The 24274-nt window shown below is 39.7% G+C and overlaps 1 protein-coding gene across 3 annotated transcripts in view; it reads right to left on the bottom strand.

The window, feature by feature from the left end:
- dlc1 (DLC1 Rho GTPase activating protein) overlaps window positions 1-24274 on the bottom strand; it is a 477757-nt gene that overhangs the window by 62587 nt on the left and 390896 nt on the right. The gene's annotated exons all lie outside the window — the stretch shown is intronic.

Here is a 24274-nt window from a genome sequence, read left to right on the forward strand (position 1 = left end):
TTCTAATCAGTCCACGCTGATCATAATTCCAAACTAACCTAGTCCCACCTGCCTGCTCCTGGCCCATATCCCCCTAAACCTTTCCTATTCATGTATCCATCCAAATGTCTTTTAAATATTGTAATTGTCTTCATATCTACACTTCTTTAGGAAGTTCATTCCATAAGTGAACCACCCTCAAACCTTTTTTCATATGTGATGTACCTGTAATGTAATGCAGTCCATTGTATTTTGTAAGGACGAAATTGTTCTGAATGTGAAAGCAGTCTTCTCATGTTTAGAAGTGTTTGAGCCCTAATTGATGATAAGCGATAGACAGGCCTATTATCACAGTAGGCCTTATGCAGGCATGTTAATGACTATGAGCTCTGGTCAAGCTGATTACTGATTGGAGTTCTAGATAGGTCTATGATTGATGGTGATCCATAGCCAGGTATATTATTAATATATATTCCACATAGGCCAGTAACTAAGGGTGAGCCATGGATGGACCTGTTATCCTGCTAAGACAGGCCAATGAGCAACTATGAGCCCTACATTGCCCTGATGTTATGGTTAGCCATAGATAGACCTATGATCAACTATGATCCCTGTACATAGTTGTTATTAATGATGAGCACTAGAAAGGCCTATGATTAAGAGGCCAAATCCAGTCCAATATTGACTGGGAGTCCTACAGGGTTGTTATTGACTACGAGTGCTAAAGAGGCCTATATTTGACACTGAGACCTGGATAAGCCAGGAAGACCCTTATACTGGTAGCTCTGGGTAGACCTTTATTGATGGTAAGCTGGGTTTATTATCAACAGTGAGTCTTAGACATGCCTGTTATCAATAGTGAATTTCAGACAGATCTGTTGTCAACAGTCGGCCTTAAGTAGGCCTGTTATTGACAGTGAGTGCTCGTCAGGCCTGTTATACATAGTGAGCTCTAGACAGACCCGTTATTAACAGGTGGTGAACCCATGGTAGGTCCAATTTTATGAATGAACAATAATGCAGTCTGACATTGGTAGTGATGTCAAGACAGGCCTGTCATCATCATACTTGAGTTCCAGATGAGCCCAATGTTGTGGGTGAACTCAGGTTGGAATTTATGTCTATGGTAAATCTAGGAGTATTGGGGGAATGAGTTGTAAAGTTAGGAATTGCTTGTGGTTTTCACATGTACATAGGCAACACTATCTTCCATGCTCTTGACATTGTTGCTCAGTCCTCAGTCTGTTTATCGAACATTCTAGACAGATTGAAGGCATTGTTTTTAGTTCCCGTTCTGAACTCTGTTTCCTGGCTACTGATACCATCCCTCTCCATGTTTACTGTCTGAGACTAAATGAGACTTTTTGTAATATTGGTGTCACATTTAATCCCAAAATGAACTCAAACCATATACCCATGCCAAAGTTAATACTGTCTATTTTCACCTCCATAACATTGTCATCATTTGCCTCTTTTCTTTTTAGCAGCAGTTGAAATCCTTTATCATATGTGTTCACCCCTGGACTCAAACTATTTTAATGCAGTCTTGTCTGTTCTCCTATATTCTCCCTTCTTTATACTTGAGGTCATCCAAAACGTTATCATTTATATCCCCCTTGCTCCAAGTTTTGTTAAAGAATGTTGTATTTTTAAATTTTAATTTGTGTTTTTGAATCCTGGCTTCATCCTTCCCTATCTGTGTAATATCTTCCTGCTGTAGAATCCTCTGAGCTATGTAGAATTGGCTAGCTCTGACTCTTTGGTTATCCCTAATTTTAATGCCTTCATCATCATGGACATACCTTCAACTGCCTAGTGCCAAAGGAATTCCCTGTGTAGCTCACTTTACTCCTTAAAACCAAAAATCTCATTGACTGTGCTTTTGCTCATCAAATCCAATAATTGCTTATGTGACTCAGGCAATAAATTCAACAAAACTAAGGTGCATTCCTTTAAGTGACATCTTGAATTTGAGTCCCTCATGGATGGACACTTTGGAGGGTGCCTGACAAGAAAAGGGGAACTAATACAACATGGGAATCATTCATACTGGTCTTCATTATCTTCAAGCACTACAGGGGATCCTCCAGCTTGATTGTGACATCTATGACCTCAGTTGAACCCACTGACAATGTTTTTTAATATTCTTTAATGGGATGCAGACAAGACCAGCACTTGTTGCCGATCTGTAATAGCCCTTGAACTAAATTGCTGGCTGGGCCATTTCAGCAACACATCACTGTGGAGCTGAAGTCACCTGTTGGTCAGACTTGTTAAGGATGACAAACTTCCTTTCCTAAAGAACAATCATGAAGCAGATAGATTTTAAAACTTGATGGTAGTACTGTAGTGTCATTAAAGAGACTGAGTCTCTGGATTTAAAAAAAATCATTCAGGGGATAATGACGTTGCTGGCTAGGCCAGTATTTATTGTCCATCCCAGAGGGCTGTTAAGAGTCAACCACATTGCTGTGGGTCTGGAGTCACATGTAGGCCAGACCAGGTAAGGATGGCAGTTTCCTTCCCTAAAAGACATTAGTGAATCAGATGGGATTTTCCTGACAACCGATTCATAGTTATCATTAGACCCTTAATTCAAGATTCTTTATTGAATTCAGATTCCACCAGTGATGGGATTCTAACCCATGTCCTCAGAATGTTACCTGGAACTCTGGATTAGCAGCCAGCGATAACGCCTCTAGGCCATCACCTCCCCAGTAATGATTATTGGTTCAGTGACATTGCCACTATGCCATTAGTTCCATTAATGTCTTCTGAAGGAGGAATCTCCTCCCTGACACTGGAACATCTTTATGTGCTTGAGCAATAGAAATTTAGATAAAGGAAAATTACATAACAACAGAAGAAATCGGAGCAGGGGTAGACCAGCCAGCCCCTTGAGCATAATCCAATATTCAATTAGATCATGGCTGATCAATCTCAAAACCATCTTCCTGGACTTTCCCAATTTCCTTTGATCTTACTTAGAACACAAAACATTCTTGAAAAGATTGCAAGGTACTTTCTAATTCTAACTCAGGGATAGCCCTCTTTTGAAAATAGCACAAGCTCCTGCTTGGCTAATGGGTGATACAGGCTTCTTAACATCAGAAGCAGTCCACTGCAATCTGCCCCTACCCCTCCATGCCACCACCATCCTCCACCACCTCTGGTTACCCTCATTCACATGGTTGGAACTGAGCTGACTGCCAGGGCCCTGCACCATGTTGATCCTTGTCAACTTCTGGGCCCATTGCTAGATGCTGCAATATTACCGACTAAATCCAACGCACTGTTGCTTCGATGCAGAATAGCTTACCAATTGTTTTAAATATGCATAAAAGGTCTGAAACCTTTTACAGTGCAATGTATTTCCATGTTGACTCTATTGCTGTTCCTTGATTCAAGTGATGACAAATTATTTGCTGGAGTCCCTAAGTTCTTGCATAACCTATAATGCTTCATTCCTTCATCAGCATCCTCATGCACTCTCCTCTACATAATGTTCTGGCAATGTTTTTTGCTGCATAACTCTTTCAACACACATAAAAGAGGAGAGTTGCATCATGTTTAGCTTATTTCACAAGCTTGTTTGGACTTGAAATGCATTTTTGAATGCTTCCTATCACTTTCAGAGCTAATTGAGCATGATTGTTCTCCAGTATTTAACAGTGTTGAGTAAAACTTAATGTTTGAGCAAGTATCATCAGGGTGAAAAATCATTTACAGCTCTTCTACTTTCCAGGCATGAATGGGAATGTGATTTTTCTTTTCAGGATTATTCAAACTATCCTTTTTGTATCATTCCGATGAGGTTATTCATGGCATGTCAGTTCTTAAAGGAGTTAAATTAAATTTGAACAGTTACCATGAATCAGTGCAGAAGATTGTGTGCTCCATTGCTACTTATTAAATTTCTTTGTTTCTTGCAAGCTTAATAAGTTTGACACATACATTGTTCGTGGTGATGTGGCAAGAATCAAGCTAAATTATCCCTTTCTCATCTCCTCCCCTTGGTAAATTGACTTGTTAATGGCTAGGCCAAAACCTTGCCAAATGTGATCCATGAGAGTGACTCTTTTTTTTTAGAAAACCTTAAATGTTGAGCTTTCTCTTACTGGCCTCCGAGATTAAAATGCCTGAAGAACATGCTTCATGTGTAACTTGTCACGCTCAATAACACTTCACTGGACGTGGTTAGCAAATTCTGTCACCTCAGGTCCACGATCTGTCCATAGTCAGTGATAATTTGTCTATCGTCAGAGATAACCTGTCCACAGTTAGTGATAATCTATTCCTTGTACAGAACTTGATGCATGCATTGGGAAAGCAGCTACCATCTTTGCTGACTCATGCAGCCCGCATGAATAATATCAAGCTGATGGTTTTATAAGACTGGTGTCCTGCATGGGTAGGACGAGATCACAAATGTGGCAGACCTCTCAAAGGCAGAGCTTCTGTTCGCAGTCATCAAACTCAGGTGCTTTCGTGGCTTGGGCATGTCTACAGGTGGAAGGATATTTACGTACACAAGGCTTTTCTGTTTGGTGTGGTAGCTGGAGCCAGACAACGCAATGGAGCACCAAAGGTGCTGCTTCGAGGATGCTTGCAAGCAGAACATGATGGTCGATTATTACACCTGATTGTCACTAGCTAATGTCAGAAGAAAGCGGCAGCGCCTTCTGTGGGATAGTGTGTATTAGCACAAAGTTTGGCAAAGATACAAATCCGGGAAGCTTCATCATCAGCACTTGTGGTTGAACTTGCCTCTTGAGGAATGGCCTGGCCTCTTCAGTCATAAGTAATAGCACAGCGTAGGCAGACAGCCCACTGAATTGGATTTTTTCCACACGTCTTTCCTGAATAGGAAGATGCTGACAAACCTTCCAAAGGTATTCCTGCTAGAAAACTATTAAAGTTGGCTTTTAGCTCTATTCAAGTTACAGTTTGCATTCATTATTTTGCTGCAGTTTTTAGAACGTAAACATGATTCGCATCTCAGAAGATGTTTGGTCGTTGAGCTGTGTGTTTCCTCTAAGAACATTTTTCCCCTTTCTTCTGAAGCAACTGACTACTGTATGGTTAGAACAAGTGGCTGTCCATTAGTAACAATCATGAATCATCAATTCTCTTGTTTGAATCTAGACAGTGAATATTAGGAAGTTATTTGATTGCTTGTGCCATTCTGAACCACAGTTTTACCCATCCAATTTCTATACACAGAGGTTTCTCCAAATCTGCCCCCCCCACCCCCCCAATCTGATATCTATACACAGAGTCTCCAGAGATTTGCAACATTACTTAACAGTTTGATTAGAAACAAGTACACTTCTGAAGAATGGTGATTAAAAACACTGGTTGAGACATGCTTCTTCTCCCTAGCCCACATATGGGAGAAGAATTGTCTCATTTCCTATAGCTATTCTGGCAGAGATCAGCTAACTCAATACCGTCAAGACAGTGAAACTGGGATCCTGCTGAAATGTACTCAGTATCGCACCACTCATTGCACAAACTCACTCAGGCATCAAATGAGCAAAGCCAGTGTTATAATAATGGTAAGAGCGATCACAAGCAACAAGTTAAGCCACTTGACATCAAACAGAAAGGCAATCAGTGGGGCAGCTGGTTCACTGATACCTGACCTTTCAAATATTGCATACAGAAACTAATTCAGTTTCATTTTGTTTAAAGTGACCAAAAGTACAGAAAATATTCCTGTCATTAAGAAAAACGCATACTAACCAACATGTCAGCAATGCATTATTTCAAACGAAGATACTAATGATTTATTTTTACGTAGTAAAATCATGTCCCATTGTTAGAATGTGAGGAAGGGGAGGGGAGGGAAAAGACCAAACAGCTAAAGCTCAAGGGAAAAGACAGGACACTGTGCTTCTTGTTTTCTGTTCCAGGATGAAAATAACTGTCTCCAGACTTGATGACTATTTCTTTTTATCTTTCTCTTCCTGACTGAAGTTTCAGGCCTATTTACAACAATTGATTCTATTTCTCATTCTGTTATTCAATTTTAAAAATACATTAATTTGACATTTAATGAACGGATATTCCTCAGTTCAATGTAATTTGAAAGAAATGCGAAGGTGAAGAATTTAAAGAAATTTCCACTATGTTAATGTTGAGAGTTCTTGTAGGTTTTTCTCTCTGCATTGTGCTGTGATAGTGCCTTGAATTAGACCCATAATGAAGTAAATATTGGAGGCGTGCACTTATTCACATTAAACTTCTGTAATGTTTTCAGAAGCTTCAAAATTAGCAGCTCGATCTCAACACAAAAGATTTTCACAACGAAGAGTGATGCAAAATATGCAAATAAAGATTTTTTAGAATTTACAGATCCAATTAACATATAGAAAATTACTTCCATTGTCTATGCCTGCAGTCTAGATATTAATTACAGCTTGCTAAACAAAGCCAATTTGTTGTAAATCTCACAATACTAACATTTGAAATATCCCACAACCACTAAAATAGTAAAATGATTGCTAAGAAAAATCTTTCTTCAAATGGCCTTTAGTAGTTGCATGCATTTTGAACTTTTTGAACTTCAAGCACTCTCAAATGTAGACCTCCTAGTGAGCCAACACTGATTGAATCACTTGAGCTCTGTATATGGTTCATTCCCTGACAGTGTGAAGCAATAACATTCCCCCTATCTTACAGCATTCTGTGAAAATACTATCTCCAGTATAACTAATGAAAAAATGCTCAGAGTTCAGGTCCCGTCATCAAGTCACCCTTTATTTACTAGTGCACAGTACACTGGATAAGGCCTATCCTTAACTGAGGAGATTCTAATCTCCAGGTTATATTGCTCAGCCAATGCTTTCCTAATTGGCCAAGGTTAACAAACCCTATCAAGAACCTCATAGTCAACAAGATCCACCTGGTTCCAATCACTGCAACTTATAAAGCAACGAGAAGGATCCGGAATTATTTGTGTGCACTCACTGTCAACTCTCAATAAGAACAATGGCGCTAATGGGCCATTATTATAAATGTTTTGAAAATTGCAAAAGGCACAGCATACAGTGAAACAGATTGTTTTGAGTCCATAGGGATTTTAAATGAGAAACCATTTTAGAGGACTAAGTGTCAGAGATTTAGAGCACAATTCAAGCAAATGCAGGTGTGAGCCTGTTAGTGGTCAAGATTGAAATTGTGTTACTCTTGAAGATCAGACTGGATAGATGGATGTAGGAAATGGGAATAAAGGAGTAGAGACAAGAGTTATTAGAACAGTTGCTTTTGTGGTGTGGAAATGCCAGCACATGATGGTTGGGCCAAATGGTGTATTTTGATTTTGAAACTTCCGTTAATTTAAAACTTGTAATTCCCCTGACTGGACAGTGCACCAAGAAGGTGTAAAAATTAGTACCAACAATGCTAAAGATGAAAATTTAATTTTTGAATTTGGGTAACAGTGTAAATTAAGTGATTTTGCCAGGCAATCGAAACACAAACTGGGACAGGAATATAATAGGTGACTACTTTGTTATGCCTGTGTTTTTTTATGTACTCACTTGTCTGTGTCCCTGGCTGGGCGGTATTTACTGCCCATCCCTAGTTGTCCTTGAGAAGAGGGTGGTGAGCTGACTTCTTGAACCACTGCAGTCTAGGTGTTATAGCCAGACCCACAATGCTGTTAGGGAGGGACTTCTGGGATTTTGATCCATCTCTTTGGGTTTTAAACATTTTGTAATGACTTGAGGAACAGTGGGCATGTTTATCTCCAGTTTTTCCAGTAAACTCATGATAGGACTTTATTCCAGTGTGAGTATCTCCATCTTTTGTGTTTAGACTTTGCAAATTTCCATTCTAGCATTTCTAATGTCTTCCCTTTTCTTCAGCTGAGGATTCCATGCACTGTTTGTCCCTTCCAGACTATGACAGTGATATCTTTATTCTAACCATCACGTCTGAGGCTTCAATATTCAGTGGCTAACTTTCCATTTCTACTATCTCTATTGCACAATCACCAACCTTTATTAGATGTATTGAATTGTGTATTTGAAAGCAATGCTGATATGGATAAAACCCATCTCAGGACCTGTTCTGTCCAGGTCACACACCGATGTATCCTGGTGTGCAGATAATGAAACAGTGAATAAGTGATATTTACTCTCATGCAAAATTCAGCTTTCCTGCTGGAATGGACAGGACCACAACAATTTTGATGTGCACGGAGCTACATTGAGACGAGTGAAGAAACCTGGTGAAAGTCTCTTTTATTCTTGATAACTGTAATAAAGAGAACCAAGTTGACTAGTTAGTCATTAAGTGAAACACTTATGGATTGTGGCGTTGTGGTGTTTGATTACCAGCACATTCTGTCAAAATCTTATCAGGTGACTTTATGTAATCTGAATTTTACATTTATATATTTACATAGCAAGAGCTAACTGATGAAATGATGTGTTCCATGCCTAAAGATCATCTCACACAAATTGCGCATATGTTCAATCACTTCACCTGTGAGTCTCAGGTAAAGTTCAGATTTCTTGCCTTTGACTGGGACACACATGGCCAGCAAAAATACAAATTTTAACCCAGTAGATTAGAGGGTGGAAACAGATTATAGACCAGATGGTCTAACATCAGTAGTCAAGAAAATGTTGGAGCAAATTGTGAAAACAGGACATTTAGAAAATACCAATGGGATTGCAGAAAATCAGCACGGACTTTTAAAAGGGAGATGGTTTTGACAAAGCTAATGGAGTTTTTTTATGAGAATATAACTAGTAGAATAGATAAAAAACAACTAGTGGATGTGGTATATTTGGATATTCAGCAAGCTGTCATTAAAGTCCTGTACAAGAGGTTATTATGCAAAATCAAAGCACGTGGACTGGGAGTAATAAACAGTCAGTTCTGATATAATGCAATAGTTCCATTCTCATGTGATCTTGCATTATAAGAAAATCACACAATAGCCGCACCATTTAAACTAATGAGGCCAGAATCGTGGTATAGCCAATACGGATGAGGAAAGTTCACGTTGCACAAATAACACTGTAAATTTGTCAATTACGTTAAAGCCAACTCAAGTTGAAGAAACACACGTTATAGCAGAACCGACCATACTGGTCTGGACTGAGAATTCATTGGCAGTCAGGAACCAGAGTTGAAATAAATCAATAATCTTCAGAGTGGACAGTGGTGACAAGTGACCAGCCATGATTATAATGAATGCAGGAGCAGGCTCAGATGCCTGAATGGCCTGTTGCTGCTTCTATTTCTAAGTGGGGTAATGCAGGACTCAGTGCTTGAGCCCTAGCTATTCACAATATGTATCATCAATTTGGATGGAAGAATCAAGTATAATATTCCCAAGTTTACTGACAGTGCAAAAAAGAAGAGATTGTATGTAGTGAGGAAGATATAAAGAAACTCAAGGTGATTTAGATAAATTGAGTGGATGGGCAAATACATGGCAGAAACAGCATAATGTGGATAAATGTGAAGTTATTCATTTCAGATGAAAAAAAAACAGAATGGCAGTGTATTATTTAAAGAAGGATAGTTTTGGAAACATTAATGTACATATCTGGGTGTCCTTGTACACCCAGATATCCATGGAAAGTAAACATGCAGGTGCAACCAGCAGTCAGAAAGATGAATGGTATGTTGGCCTTCATTGCAAGAGGGTTATACAAAAGGAATAAGGAAATCTTACTGCAGCTGTGCAGAGCCGTGGTGAGACCACACCTAGAGTACAGTAACATCATCAGACATTAGAGCAGTGTAAACTATTCAGCTAATCGAGTCTGCTTCCCCATACAATGGAGTGATGTCTGATCTGAGAATCCTTAATTCCACTTTCCTGCCTTTTCCCCATAACTCTTGATTCCCTTAATTTAAAAGATAGCCAATCTCAACACTGAACATGCTTCACAAACTATCCTTGGCTGCCTCCTGTGTTAAAGATTTCCACAGATTCATTACCCTTTGGCAGAAGAAATTCCTCTTCATCGCTGTTTTAAATGGGTGACCTGTTATTCTGAGGCTATTCTTTCCAGTGCTAGGATCTCCCTCATTGTGCAGTTTTCGGTCTCTTTACCTCAGATTGAAGATATGCTTGCCATAGATGGAGTGAAACAAACTATTAGACTGATCCCTGGAATGGCATCTGAGGAGCAATTGAGTCAATTAGGTCTACATTCACGGAAAGTTAGATGCAAGGGATGGGATCTCTTTGAGATATATAAAATTCTTGATACAGGGTTTTCACTGGCTAGAGGGTCTAAAATAAACAGGTCATGGTCGCTGGAAGTGGAGTCTGCCATTTTGGACTAAGATGAGGAGAGAATTCTTCACTTAGGGATTGGTGTGCCTGTGGAATTCTCTATCACAGAGGACTGTGGAGACAAAGTCACTGACCATGTTTAAGAAATAATTAGATAGATATATACTTCTATTCCTGTTCTTATTTTCAATACTTCAACTAGATAAGGAAGCTAGGGAAGTGATTGCTGTGACCCTTGCTGAGATATTTGTATCATTGATAGTCACAGATGAGGTGCCAGAAGACTGGAGGTTGGCTAATGTGGTGCCACTATTTAAGAAGGTAGTAAGGAAAAGCCAGGGAACTGTAGACCGGTGAGCCTGACATCGATGGTGGACAAGTTTTTAGATTAGATTAGATTCCTTACAGTGTGGAAACAGGCCCTTCGACCCAACATGTCTACACTGACCCTCTGAAGAGCAACCCACCCAGACCCATTCCCCTAAATTTACCCCTTCACCTAACACTACAGGCAATTTAGCATGGCTAATTCACCTAACCTGCACATCTTTGGATTGTGGGAGGAAACTGGAGCACCCGGAGGAAAACCATGCGGAATGTGCAAACTCCACACAGACAGTTGCCTGAGGTGGGAATTGAACCCGGGTCTCTGGCGCTGTGACGCAGCAGTGCTAACCACTGTGCCACCGCGCTGAGGGAATCCTGAGGGACAGGATTTACATGTATTTAGAAAGTGTTACGAAATGGGGTTAAACCCCCCCCCACTAATTTAAACCAGCAACACATAAATGATTTAACACATGCTGTAATCTGTAAAAATTCGAGAGGCCAAGAACTATTTAAAGTAAAAATTAACAACGCTATTTCTTAAAGTATAACAGAGAAAACTTAACGAACAACTATTTACAACTCCTTCCTCTCACCTATCTTTTACTTTAACTTCTATAATACTAGCCCGGTAAAACCCCCAATTAAGATTTACAGAAAAATTCAAGTTTCAAAACCAGCCAGCTGTCGAATCATCTTTTTGAATCTTCCTCTGTCTTCTTTTCTTCTTCTTAGGGATGTCTGTTTCACAGGCCAATGATAGATAAAGATACATTTAAGAGAACTATTCTCTGGACAGTCTGCAGATGCTGGTGGCTTGGCAGTTCTCCCTCAACTGTTCATGTTTTCCTGGTCTTATACTCCCAAAGCATCTGATTGTTTCATAGGTTTTTAATATTGTCAATATACTAAATTCAAACTTGATTGGAGTTTGTTTTTTTTGGGGGGGGTGTATAATTTAAGCTGATTGGCCTAATTCAAGTTTGTTTTTGTCTCCAGGCAACCAGCTACACTAGCTGCTGGACCAAAAGGTTTACATTTACAATTTACATTGCATCTTGTTTCGAACACTTGGTGTTGTCAGTTTAGTTCTGCTAGCTTTTAGGGACAGTTCAGCTTTCTACACCTTCATAACAAAAGGCAAGGAGTAATTAGCCATAGTCAACACAGCTTTGTGCGTAGAAAATCATGTCTTACAAACTTGATTAGTTCTTTGAAGAAATAGAGAGGAGGATTGATGAGGGCAGAGTGGTGCACGTGATCTATATGGACTTCAATAAGGTGTTTGATAAGGTTCTTCATGATAGACTGGTGAGCAAGGTTAGCTCACATGGAATAGAGGGAGAACTAACTATTTGGATACAGAATTGGCTCACAGTTAGACGACAGAGGATGGTGGAGAAGGTTGTTTTTCAGTCTGGAGGTTTGTGATTAGTAGTGTGCAGCAAGGATCGGTGCGAGGTCTACTGCTTTTTGTCATTCATATAAATGATTTGTATGTGAACATAAAAGATATAGTTAGTAAGTTTGCAGATGACAACAAAACTGGAGATGCATTTGACAGCAAAGAAGGTTATCTCAGAGTCCAACAGGATCTTGATCAGATGGGCCAATGGGCTAAGGAGTGGCAGATAAAAACTAAGTGAGATAAATGTAAATTTTGGAAAGGCAAATCAGGGCAGGACTTATATACTTAATGGTAACATCTTGGGAGTGTTGCTCAGCAAAGCGACCTTGGAGTGGAGGCTCATAATCGCTTGAAGGTGGAGTCTCAGGTAGATAGGATAGTGAAGAAGGTGTTTGGTATGCTTGCCTTTATTGGTCAGTGCATTGAGTATAAGAGTTGGGAGGTCATGCTGTGGCTGTACAGGATGTTGGTTAGGTCACTATTGGAATATTGTGGGCAATTCTGGTCTCCCTGCTATAGGAAGGATGTTATGATACTTGAAAGGATTCAGAAAATATTTACATGGATATTGCCAGGATTTGAGCTATAAGGAGAGGCTGAATAAATTGGGGCTATTTTCTCTGGAGTGCTGGAGGCTGAGGGGTGACCTTATAGAGGTTCATCAAATCATGAGGGCATGATTTTAAGTAGACAATGTCTTTTCCCTGGGGTGGGGGAGTTCAGCATTAGAGGGCATATGTTTAAGGCAAGAGAGGAAAGATTTAAAAGGGCCCTATGGGGCAACCTTTTCACACAGAGTGTGGTGCCTGTATGGAATGAGCTGCCAGAGGAAGTAGTGGAGACTGGTACAATTACAACATTTAAAAGGTATATTAAGAGGAAGAGTTTAGAGAAATATAAGCCAAATGCTGGCTAATGGGACTAGATTTATGTAAGCTATCTGGATGGCATGGACGATTTGGACCGAAGGGTCTATTTCGGTGCTGTACATCTCTATGACTCTATGACTTTAACTATCAGTAAAATTAAAACTCAATATTATGTGGAATGGCTTTTTAAATGATTCATTATAAAATTAGCTTTGTTTTTCTGCAACAGACATTTTTATAATCGTTAGTTCCATTACTTATGTATGAAATTAAATAGTATGTCATGCTTCTGTAAGTGGCTTTAGTGTGGGATATTACACAGGCAGTGCAATAGGGCAGATGATGTGACATTTAAGTCTGTTGTAGTTAGACAAATTTGTTTACACCTGTTGTTTGAGCCAATACTGAAGTTAACACAGCACCAACAGTGACATGTTACTTAGTTTACTGCCTTTTTTTTTACTTCAGTCAACTTTCAGCTGCACTGTATAAAGATTATTATCATACAAATTAAAACAGCATTATTTGACCTAAATATTCCAATTGTGTGGATTCATTTTTCTAATTTAGTTACAGGACTGCAGCTCTCATATTTAAACAAATACATCACAGATCTGCAATGTTTGATTACAACATTTTAAACTTATTACACTTGATTAAAAAATAAGCTTAAGTATTACATTTTGGCAGCAGATCTTAGCACAACTGATAGAAAGTGTGCTCTTCAGAAAACATACCTATTATTTGCTTTAAGCATGACTCTCTTTCTAAGGATCAACACTTTACTCAACAAACTCAATTGGTGCCAACTTTGTTCATTCATGCAAAACTACTTTACTTATTCGCTTCAGTTAAGATTACAGTTATGCACCGTATAGCAATTTTTTACACCTTCACATAAAGCATGCAGACTGCACTGTGAAGTCAGGGTTAGCCATGGCATATTTCAGAAGTGAACATGCCAAGGTGAGTCTAATCTTGCACACCGTGTTACTAACACTGCTGGAATGCTCAGTTGGCACAGCAGATTTTGTATCATGTTCAGAAGAGACCTGTGAGCTGCACCACATTTCAATGGACTCACTGATCTAATCATGTCCGTATCATCTCAGGCTTCCACTTGGATCATATCCAACATTTTTTGTGCTTGGTGCTGAGAATGTGTCTCAACAGACCACTTTGCAATGCACCTGAAGTGCTCAGAGGGTTTACACAAAATGTTGGCAAGCAAAAAGAAAAATCAATTTGTAAGAAAGCCAGCAAAATACTTCTTTTTTTCCAGCAGTATGCTGGGAGAACAGTCTGACAGCATCTTTCATGAACACATCTGTGAAACACTAAAGAAAGCTATATGCTTTATGCAATTTGTGTACATGCGATTCTTATTAGTTGATTGTAAAATGGTTCACAACTACAACGACATAGTCAAGCTGCTGGATCAGATTATTAAGTACTATTGCTGTTCTTCATTGTTTGGTTATGGAAAAATACTGAGGAAATCTTAATATTCGACTGGGCAATTCAATTAAATTAATTTAAAATACATTAGCTTTGAATAAGTCAAGAATTCAAGATCACTCCAAATGTGAACAATGCAATATTATGCTAAAACATGAGTTTGTGGTGGACATTTTGCACATCAACTCACCTACTTTTTCTTACTATTCTCTCCCACCCCAAAAGTGCCTCATATGCTCTGAGTTAACAATTAGTACTTCAATGACAGAAGTGGCCATTATTTGATTGTTTTGATGATGGAGCACTCCTGCCAAATCCAGTTCTGTTCTTAACCTGATGTTCATAAATGTACTATACTGAAGCTAAATTTCCAAATGGCACAAAAATAGATGGGAAGGCAAATTGCAAGAAGGGTGCAGTTTATAGAGAGATTGCGAAAGGTTAAGTAAGTGGGAAAAAAGTTGGCAATTGGAATATAATGTGGGAAATATGAAGTTATTCATTTTGGAAGTGAGAACCAAAAGAACAGAGCATTAATTAAGTTGAGAAAAAACTGCAGGAAGCCACAACACAAAGGGACTTGAGGCATTTGTGCTTGACACACAGAAAGCTAGCACACAGATGCAGCAGATAATCAAGGAAGGTGAATGGAATGTTGGCCCTTATTTCAAGTGGGTGTAGTAGGAGAGTAGATTTATCTTACTGCAACTGTACAAGGTGCTGGTGAGACCACATCTGGAATGTTGTCAGAAGTTTTGATCCCCTTATTTAATTAAAAATATATGATTGAATTGGAGGCAGTTCAGAAAAGGTTTTAGAGGACGATCCCTGAGATGGAGGGATTGTCTTATGTGCAAAGACGAAACATGTTGAGACTCTACTCACTGGAGTTTAGAAGAATGAGCAGTGAATATTATTGAAACATACAACACACTTAAGGGGCTTGACAGGGTAAATGTTGAGTGGATGTTTCTCCTCACAGGGGAGTCTAGGACCAGAGAACAGTGTCTCAGAATAGAGATGCCAATTTAAGACCCAGCAGTAAGTGTAATTTCTTCTCTCAGAGGGCCAGGAGTCTTTGGTACTCCTTGTCACAGAGAACTATGGGGACAGAATTCTTGTGTACATTTTGAGATAGATAGATTCTTGATCAGATGGAAAATCAAGGTTTACGGGGAAAAGGCAGCCAAGTGGACAGGACGTATGTTAGATCAACTATGATCCTACTCAATGTCGGAGCAGGCCTGAGGGGTTGCATGTCCTACTCCTGTTCCTATTTCTTATGGTCTTATGGTCTTCAACCCAAATTCACATTTAACTGGAACTCTGACTAATTTACCTCTTCTGATACCAGACGGTGTTGGAGGCAATTGCTGTTACTCCAGCTGTCATCAGCTAATTCAGCACAGGCAGTAACAATCTTCAAGTCTCTCTGTTCTGTATGTGTCAGTTGCTCACTGAACTGCTATGAACAAAATTTTTTTTTAAATGTCCAGAGGGATGATGGGATGGTGTGAGGAGTTCAGTAAATGGTGACAAGCCAAAGTATACTGAGAGCCTATGAGCCAGGTGAATAAATGTAGGGAACTAATAATTTCTTGGTTTAATCATGCTAATTTTGAATATGACTCACTAAAAGGAAGATACTGCAATAAAAGGAAGATTGCAATAAAACTTTACTTGTATCATCTCATCCTTACTTTCGGAGATTAAAACTGCTGTAAAAGAAAGCAGATAAATCAAGACAAGTACAAATGTTTTGTTTGTACCAGTTACAATATCCCATCCTCCTCCCCCTCCACTGAATTACATACGTTTGACTTTATATGGAGAAGGAACACTTCTCTAACTTCCAAACAGGAATGTTGCTTCATTTCACACAGATCATTTCATGAGCTTACACAAAGTAAATGCGAAGGCTGATTTCCCACACTGACATCTACTCACGGAGATAGTCTTTTTGCCTCAGCACAATTTCAACATGTTTGGCTCTCATGAGGTAAATTCTGTGTTGTTAATTGAATGAATGTTGCACCTCACCAGATATAAGGGGGGAATTTTAATCTGTAAAGTGAGGGAGTGAAGTAGGCAGCTAGACAGGGCACCAGATGCTATTGCATGCAGGGATTAAAGAAGCAAGAAGAATCTTGACATTATGTTAAGAATCCAATGATGGCCACATTTGACTGGGATGCATTATTAAACAACCCTGCACCAACACAACACACACATCAGGTCCCTATCCTCTTCCCACTGTGGCTCTGATAGATCTGAGATTTAAATATTCAAAAAGCCATTTGACTGAAATGTTTATCTCTGGATTCTGGCTTTAACAGTCATGCATGGATTTCCCAGCCTGTTGGAAACTTATCAGCTTGAACAAGACAAGAGCAATTGAAGTACTGGATTAGTGGTGCTGGAAGAGCACAGCAGTTCAGGCAGCATCCATCGAGCAGCGAAATCGACGTTTCGGGCAAAAGCCCTTCATCAGGAATAAAGGCAGTGAGCCTGAAGCATGGTGAGATAAGCTAGAGGAGGGTGGGGGTGGGGAGAGAGTACTCTATGCTACTCTCTCCCCACCCCCACCCTCCTCTAGCTTATCTCTCCACGCTTCAGGCTCACTGCCTTTATTCCTGATGAAGGGCTTTTGCCCGAAACGTCGATTTCGCTGCTCGATGGATGCTGCCTGAACTGCTGTGCTCTTCCAGCACCACTAATCCAGTATTTGGTTTTCAGCATCTGCAGTCATTGTTTTTACCAAGAGCAATTGAAGGCACTGTATAATTGAAAGGTTGGAGAGTTTTGAAACACAAAGCTCGGACAGATGTTCCTTTGCATAAGTGAAAGACTTTTGGTCTCAGGAGCTGTTCTGAGAGAGCACTTGCACTACTTTTGAGGAGTTTTCCAAAACTTTGAAAATCATTTCTATTACCTCACCTTATTTTTGACTTTGATCTGATTGCCACACTGACAAAGGGAATTGTAAATCTTTGATGTAAATCTTTCTATTTTTCTGGCTGCCAATGTCCCCAGCAGCATAGGTCCGAGTGGTTGCACTGTGAGTCTCGGAGAAAAAATGTGAGAAGCTGCACCAGCAACAGCAGCTGCAGTGAGAGCTTTCTCCCCAGTTACTTGTCCCTCCATTCCACATCACATAATGGGAACCACATTATTTCAGCTCACAGAACGTGATACTCCCAACGCAGGGTAGAAAAGGAAACGATCCCCTTTAGTGTAAATCTGCAACAGCGTCTCAGCAGACTCAGATTTTGACAACAGGTCCCTTGTGGCATTTGCAGTGTCCTGGGAGGAGACTTTTCCAATGAACTAAGTGGCTATGAATTTCCAGCTTCATTAAGGTCAGCTCATCCCTGAATTTCTTTGACTCCTTCCAGGCATCTGTTGGTGACTTCTGCAGCATTTCACAAGTCCATCTCTCAGATTATGCTGCCACGTTTGTCATTTGCTGTGGACCTTGCCACTGAAGGGGCCAGTGAGCAGCACAGACCTCCTGGATTTGCTTCAGTGGCTGGATTCCCACAGATACAGAGCGTTAGTCCTCGGTTGCAAATATGCAGCAATCAAAGTGCCCTCAGATTGATTTACCATAAGAACTTCTCACCATTAATGTTTAGCTGGCTTAACTGTCAAAAGATTACTGTGCACATCTGTGTACGGCATCCCGGAAGAACCAGAAGTGCCATTATTCTCTTCTAGTCTACCACTGATCTCTCTACCTCTGAGCCAAGTCATTGGATTGCTCCTCAGAATGGAGAGCTATCCTCTGCTGATGGCACTACTGAGGAAACCCACTACTGACACATGGGAAATGCAGAACCACTGCGGATGTTTCAATGTACCTGGATAGATCAGGGGTTGGCCTTCAGTATGGATCGATGTGGGTTTACAGAATAATAATGCTCCATTTGGGCACATTAAACATAGCATTTTAAGGAGAACCCAAGCTACATGAAGAGGAAAGTGAAGATCTTTTTGTTGTTGGGGAGATGGAAGAAGAGGAGGAAAAGGAGGTGTATAATATGGTCAAGGTTGCTGCAGCTACTCACCTACGATTCCTGAGACAGACTCATGTGAAAATGATTCAGCTACTGTGCACTATCCATTGAATGAATAAGAAAATGTATTTTTGAGTTTCATGTCTGAGACCAGAATTCAGCATCTCTAAGGTTTTAATCCAGCTGCATGAAAGCTTGAATCATGAATTAGAGTTGGGAAGAGTTTAAAAAGTAAGTGAAATTAATTTGCTTTCTTTAAAATTCATAATTAATAGCTGAGCCACGGGTTGTAGTTTGGTCGTTAAGGTATGTTGTGACAAAACTGTGATTGGAAGATGTAACTAATTCTTAAACAATAACATATAAAAGCAAAATATGGCTGATACTGGAAATCTGAAACAAACAGAGAGAATGCTGAAGAAACTCAGCAGGCCAGGCAGCATCTGTGAAGAGATAAACAGAGTAAAAGCTTAAACAATGTTCTTGTCAGATTGTTACTTCTGCCAATTGACAAACTATTAAGTAAATGACCAAAACTGTGAATATGGAAAAGAAATCAGATGAGTTTTGAGAAGATTTGTAGCTTAGATTGAGGTTCTGAATGTAGGTTCACTCAGGGAGCTCGAATGTTCATTTCCACATGTTTTGTCAGCCTACTAGGTAACATCTTCAGTGGGCGTCCAGGCAAAGCACTGTTGATAATTCCTGCATTCTATTTATATGTTTGGGTTTCTCTACTTGAGTGACAAAATGTCTAGAAATGAACCTTCCAGCTCAGCGAGCAAACCTATACCCAGAAATCAGATGAATTTTTTAAAAGGGAATTTAATGGCTAAAAATGTAGAGTGCATTTCACGTTATTGAAAGGATGGCTTCATATGATAACAATATATCATGTATTTAATTGTTGCTTTGAGACAGCAGTTCTGAAGTCTATCTGTTTATCAGGAAGTTTTATGGCTTCTTGGTTTAATCAAAAGTGCCTATTAATTTTAATTATCTAAAATTAAGGTGCTGCAGGAAAACTCTACCCCATCAATCTTCCAATTCCCCAATGTGCTGTTAGTTCTTCCATTCCTAATGAGTCCTCCAACATTCAGTGTCAGTAGTGTATACTATCTACAAGATGCACTGCAGAAATTCACCAAGGCTACTTCTTTGCACTTTCCAAATCCATGACTACTTCTGTCTAGAAGGACAAGGGCAGTAGAATCATGGGGACACCACTACCTGCAAGTCCAAAAATTAAAACTCAGCCATAAACCATATTTTAGTGACCAAAGATCTGTAATCTGTTTTAAGGGATAAGTTAACTTCATGCTGTTCATAAAGTTCATGGCATTTGGTAGGTAATTTTTTCTTCTGTTTGGAAACACTGCCAAGCCAATGGCCAGTCTCAGGGAGCAATAACAGGAGGACTCAGCTGGGTGCAACATGAGCTTACAATGTTTAAAAACGTGTGAAATAATTCCCAGCCATTAATATTTGTTGACATCAAATGCCAGTTTTAACCTACCAATGTAGCAAAAGTGAGGATTGCAGATGCTGGAGATCAGAGTCTAGATTAGAGTGATGCTGGAAAAGCACAGCAGGTCAGGCAGCATCTAAGGAGCAGGAAAATCAACATTTCAGGCAAAAGCCCTTCACCATTCCTGATGAAGGACTTTTGCCTGAAAACGCTGATTTTCCTGCTCCTCAGATGCTGCCTGACCTGCTGTGCTTTTCTAGCACCACTCTAATCTAAACCCTTTACCCTACCAATGTGCCAATGATAAGTGTTTGATTATTTTGGCTATTAATGGCACACAGTATATAAATAGAGGAAGCAATTGTGATAAAAACAAAAATTACTGGCAAAACTCTGCTGAATCTTCCATCTCACTTCATTTCAGAGTAATTCACATAATATTCACAAACGTTAACTCTGTCCTCTCAACAGATTCCTATCTGCTGAGTTCCTCTAGCACTTTTTGTTTTTATTTCAAATTTCTGTCATCTGCAGTAGTTTGCTTTAGGAACTGTTTCAGGGAGTTTGAAGGGACTGAATTTTCATGAGTGTTGCCAGCTGGGGTTGGAAATAACACAAATATTTTGTCACAAATGCTGGTAATTTGAGCACGTGTGATTTGAATAATTTCTGAGCAATCACTGGTAGGCTTCATTGAGGCCTATTATCCTTCATTTATTGAGAATTTCTGAACTTTCTTACGTTTAACAAAAGATTTCAAAACAAGTGGGAAATTTTGAATATTTCAAAACTTTATTTTGCTCACGTTTTATATAAAAAGTGAGCAACTGTTCCATTCTTCTACTTGCAATGCTATTTTTTACCTTACTAGTTGATAAACAACAGCAAAGATTGAAAGATATGTGGTCTGTTTAGTTGCCCTTTGAACTGGAATCTGGGGTTAGGTTGAGTTTATGCAGGATTCCCATTTTATTTCATTGGACCATTCCCACCAGGCAAGCTGCTTAATATCCAGGACCCAAAAGCAAAACAAAAAAGAAATCTTTGAAAGAATGTATTCCTTTCTCTGAATATAAATGCCAAATTGTATTTCAGGACTTTTGTCCAAAGTGACTTACTCCAGCTGGAAAAAGGTTCGGAATGTTTGGGCTCCTTCTGATTGGTTTACTTGTGCAATGAGTATTATGCCCCTCCCCATTTGTTTTGGCTTGAAAGTAAGTTGAAATGTTTCTCTTCTGAGAAACATAATAAATAAATTTTTGACTTACAGGTTAATTGCTTTGTGTGAAACTTTGACAAGTGCATGAACCTGACATTTATGTACTGAAGGTTTTATTTATAAAGGATTGTCCAGAGTAGAAAATCTGCAGGACTGAAATTCAAGCATAAGTGTAGGTTATAACAAGTGAAATGCGCATGAGTTCCAGCTAGGGTGTGCCTTTTAGTGACTCCAACTCCTGATGTTGTCAAAGCATGTGTGAGATCAAGAAAATGTGCCCTTATTTCAATAGAACACCTTGTAATACAAACTAGGAAGAGTGTATCTCAGAAATCCATCTGATAAAGGAAGGCAGTGCATGGGAGGTTGGCCATTTTGGCCACCTATAAGAAAATGACTATTGTACTCATGGCCAGACCATGCTATCTTTCACAGAGATTAGTGAGGTAGGTCTGAATTCATCATTGATTCCCTACAGTGTAGAAAGAGGCCATTTGGCCCAACAAGTCCACACAGACCCTCCGAGGAGTAACCCACTCAGACCCATTTCTCCTACTGTATTACTCTACATTTATGTCTGACTAATACACCATACGTACATATCCCTGAACACCATGGGCAATTAGCGTGACCAATTCACCTAACCTTGTGGGAGGAAACCAGCGCACCCAGAGGAAACCCATGCAGACACAGGGAGAATGTGCAAACTCCACACACACATAGTCTCCCAAGGTGGGAATTGAACCCAGGTCCCTGGCATATGAAGCAGCAGTACTGACCACTGAGCCACCATGTAACCCTATTCAGCATATCATGGTCTGATTCCTAGGACTTCTGTTACACTGGGAGTATGCTGGAAGGCTGAACTATATTTGAGTTCTATGAGTCAACAATCATGCTAATGGTGTTCTTAATTTTTTTAAGGCAGGAACTATCTGATGAATGGGAAAGTGATGATTCTGGTAAAGGCTGGGTAGGAGGAATGAGGCAATGACTTGGAACCACTTGGCATTGGGGAAGCAGTTGACAGATGGTACTTCTGTGGTGAAGATCCAAAGTAATCCATGATAATTCTCATCATTCTTCATTTTATCCTCGGAAGAGGGTTATCCCTTAATATTGCCTGACACAGCTTCTTCCACTGCTGATGGTTCCGGGCCTCCTTAATGCTCCATAAACCTCTTTAAGGCCACCAATGATATTCTGTATGCTTTCAGATCATGTAAACCCTCCCGGTGCTCACAATCCATCACAACCCCTTCACAATGTTCACTGATGACAGACTCATCCCAAACCTAATTTGCAATTGTTTTGACTCACTTGGGGTAGTGCACTGCAAATTGTGACCCACTATTCCCAGAGTTTTCACAAGCCTGGGGATTCTGGGATATTCAATTGTATGGTGTGGTATTCCAAACATACTTACAAGAGGGTTGCAAATCTGACTGCAAATTTGTATGATTAATAACTCAAACCAAAGTAGTAGGAGAGGTTCTTGAAATGATTTCACTGCCTTTGGGCTTGGGAGGTAAAATAACAGAATTGCTGTAATCATTAATGTGGGTCTACTTACAACAACATATATAGAATATGAAAGTATTGAATAATACAACTGGAAAGTAATTGACTCTAGCAGCAACAAAGTAACGTACAATGATATATATAATTAGTCTATATTAGATAGATAGTAGAGTAGGACAATGTAGGAATGCAGTGTATTTGGCTGAACTTGAGTTCATATCACACTACATGTGACCCCACCACACTGTTCTGTATCTGTAAAATCTTCCTTACCATCCTGTTCTGAACCAATCACCTTGATAAATTGTTATGATTTCTCTCATTCATTTGTACAGTTTTGGATTACTTATTACATGTGACTCTTGTACCTATCATGTTATTCCAGTCATTTGGTTTGTCTCCACCGGTACCTTAGTTTTATTTTTTTGTAATTATCTCTCTCCCTCATTTAATCGGATTGTAGGTCAACCCTTCGCTTGTTATTCAGCTGTTGACACTTTACTCACACCATCCGACACTCTTGATCACCTGCAGAGACTTATTATTTGGCCTGTCGACACTCCACTCACACCATTTGTATGATCTTTTGAACTCACTGCCTATTGATCTCTCTCTCTGTCTATAAATTCTGTGCCCGTGTGCTTCTCTCTCACTTCACCTGATGAAGGAGCAATGGTCCGAGAGCTGGTAATTTCAAATAAACCTGTTGGACTATAACCTGATGTTGTGTCACTTCTGATCTTGTCCACCTTAGTCCAACACCGGCACCTCCATATGAAGACTTGTGTGCACTTGAATGAGGATATCTGAGCAGCGTAGTAAGTTGCCTGCTTGTGTGACTGTATCAATTGGTGTGCACGGCAAAGGCATGAATGATGTGGCCAAACCAGTACACACCAGGTGATTGCACATTGAAAGAGCAAGCGACCAGCATTAGTGGGCAGCTTGATCTATGCTGTGGACTGGGTGTCTGTCCCTGTGTCCAAAATAGCTGTACAATACTGGTTGCTGTCAATTCTGGGCCTCTGGGGCACATTGCCAATGTGGTACCATGGAAAGGTGCCAGGATGGTGATGCTGACTTGCTGAATGTCAGTTTCTAATATTTATGGAAGAAGGATACGTGACCGGTGCCTGTGGATGATGCTCTGGGCTACAGTTTGGCTGTGGAAAGAAGGGAGATTATTTGGAGGACGTGGTGAGGTGAATCTGCTAGGTACCAACACTGGTTTCCATGTTGGGTGTCTATTGTTGTTTCACGAGATTCCCACTGTGTTGCTTGTGAAAAGCATGAAAGATGGAGCGAGATGATTCTGACCCTGAGATCGGCTGTGCTGTACTGCTTATCTGAATCTGCTACACATTTTGCAATCGCCCATGTAACTCAGACTCTTAGAGAATTTTGTTCTAAATCTCATGATGAGAAGTTAAACCAACATTCATTGGATTCAATTTTAGAATGAGTAGTGCAAACTTTGCACATTAAACATTGAAGTTACATAGAACCCTGAGTTTAATGTTCAAACTGAAGTGGAAACTCCCTCAGGTTACCTTTATTAATCTAGTTGGGATAATCTTCCTAACTGATAACTAATCCCAGTATGAATCAGAACTGTGCACTTATTAAACTGAATCTACAGAGGACTAAAAAGATCACGCCAGTATTGTTTGTTAAGTAAAAGTGAGAAGTAAAGTGATACTGTAGAGAAATGTAATATATTTGCCAGGTTATGTTCAAAGTCT

The sequence above is a fragment of the Chiloscyllium punctatum genome, chromosome 1, assembly GCF_047496795.1.
Source record: "Chiloscyllium punctatum isolate Juve2018m chromosome 1, sChiPun1.3, whole genome shotgun sequence".
Lineage (NCBI taxonomy): Eukaryota > Metazoa > Chordata > Chondrichthyes > Orectolobiformes > Hemiscylliidae > Chiloscyllium > Chiloscyllium punctatum.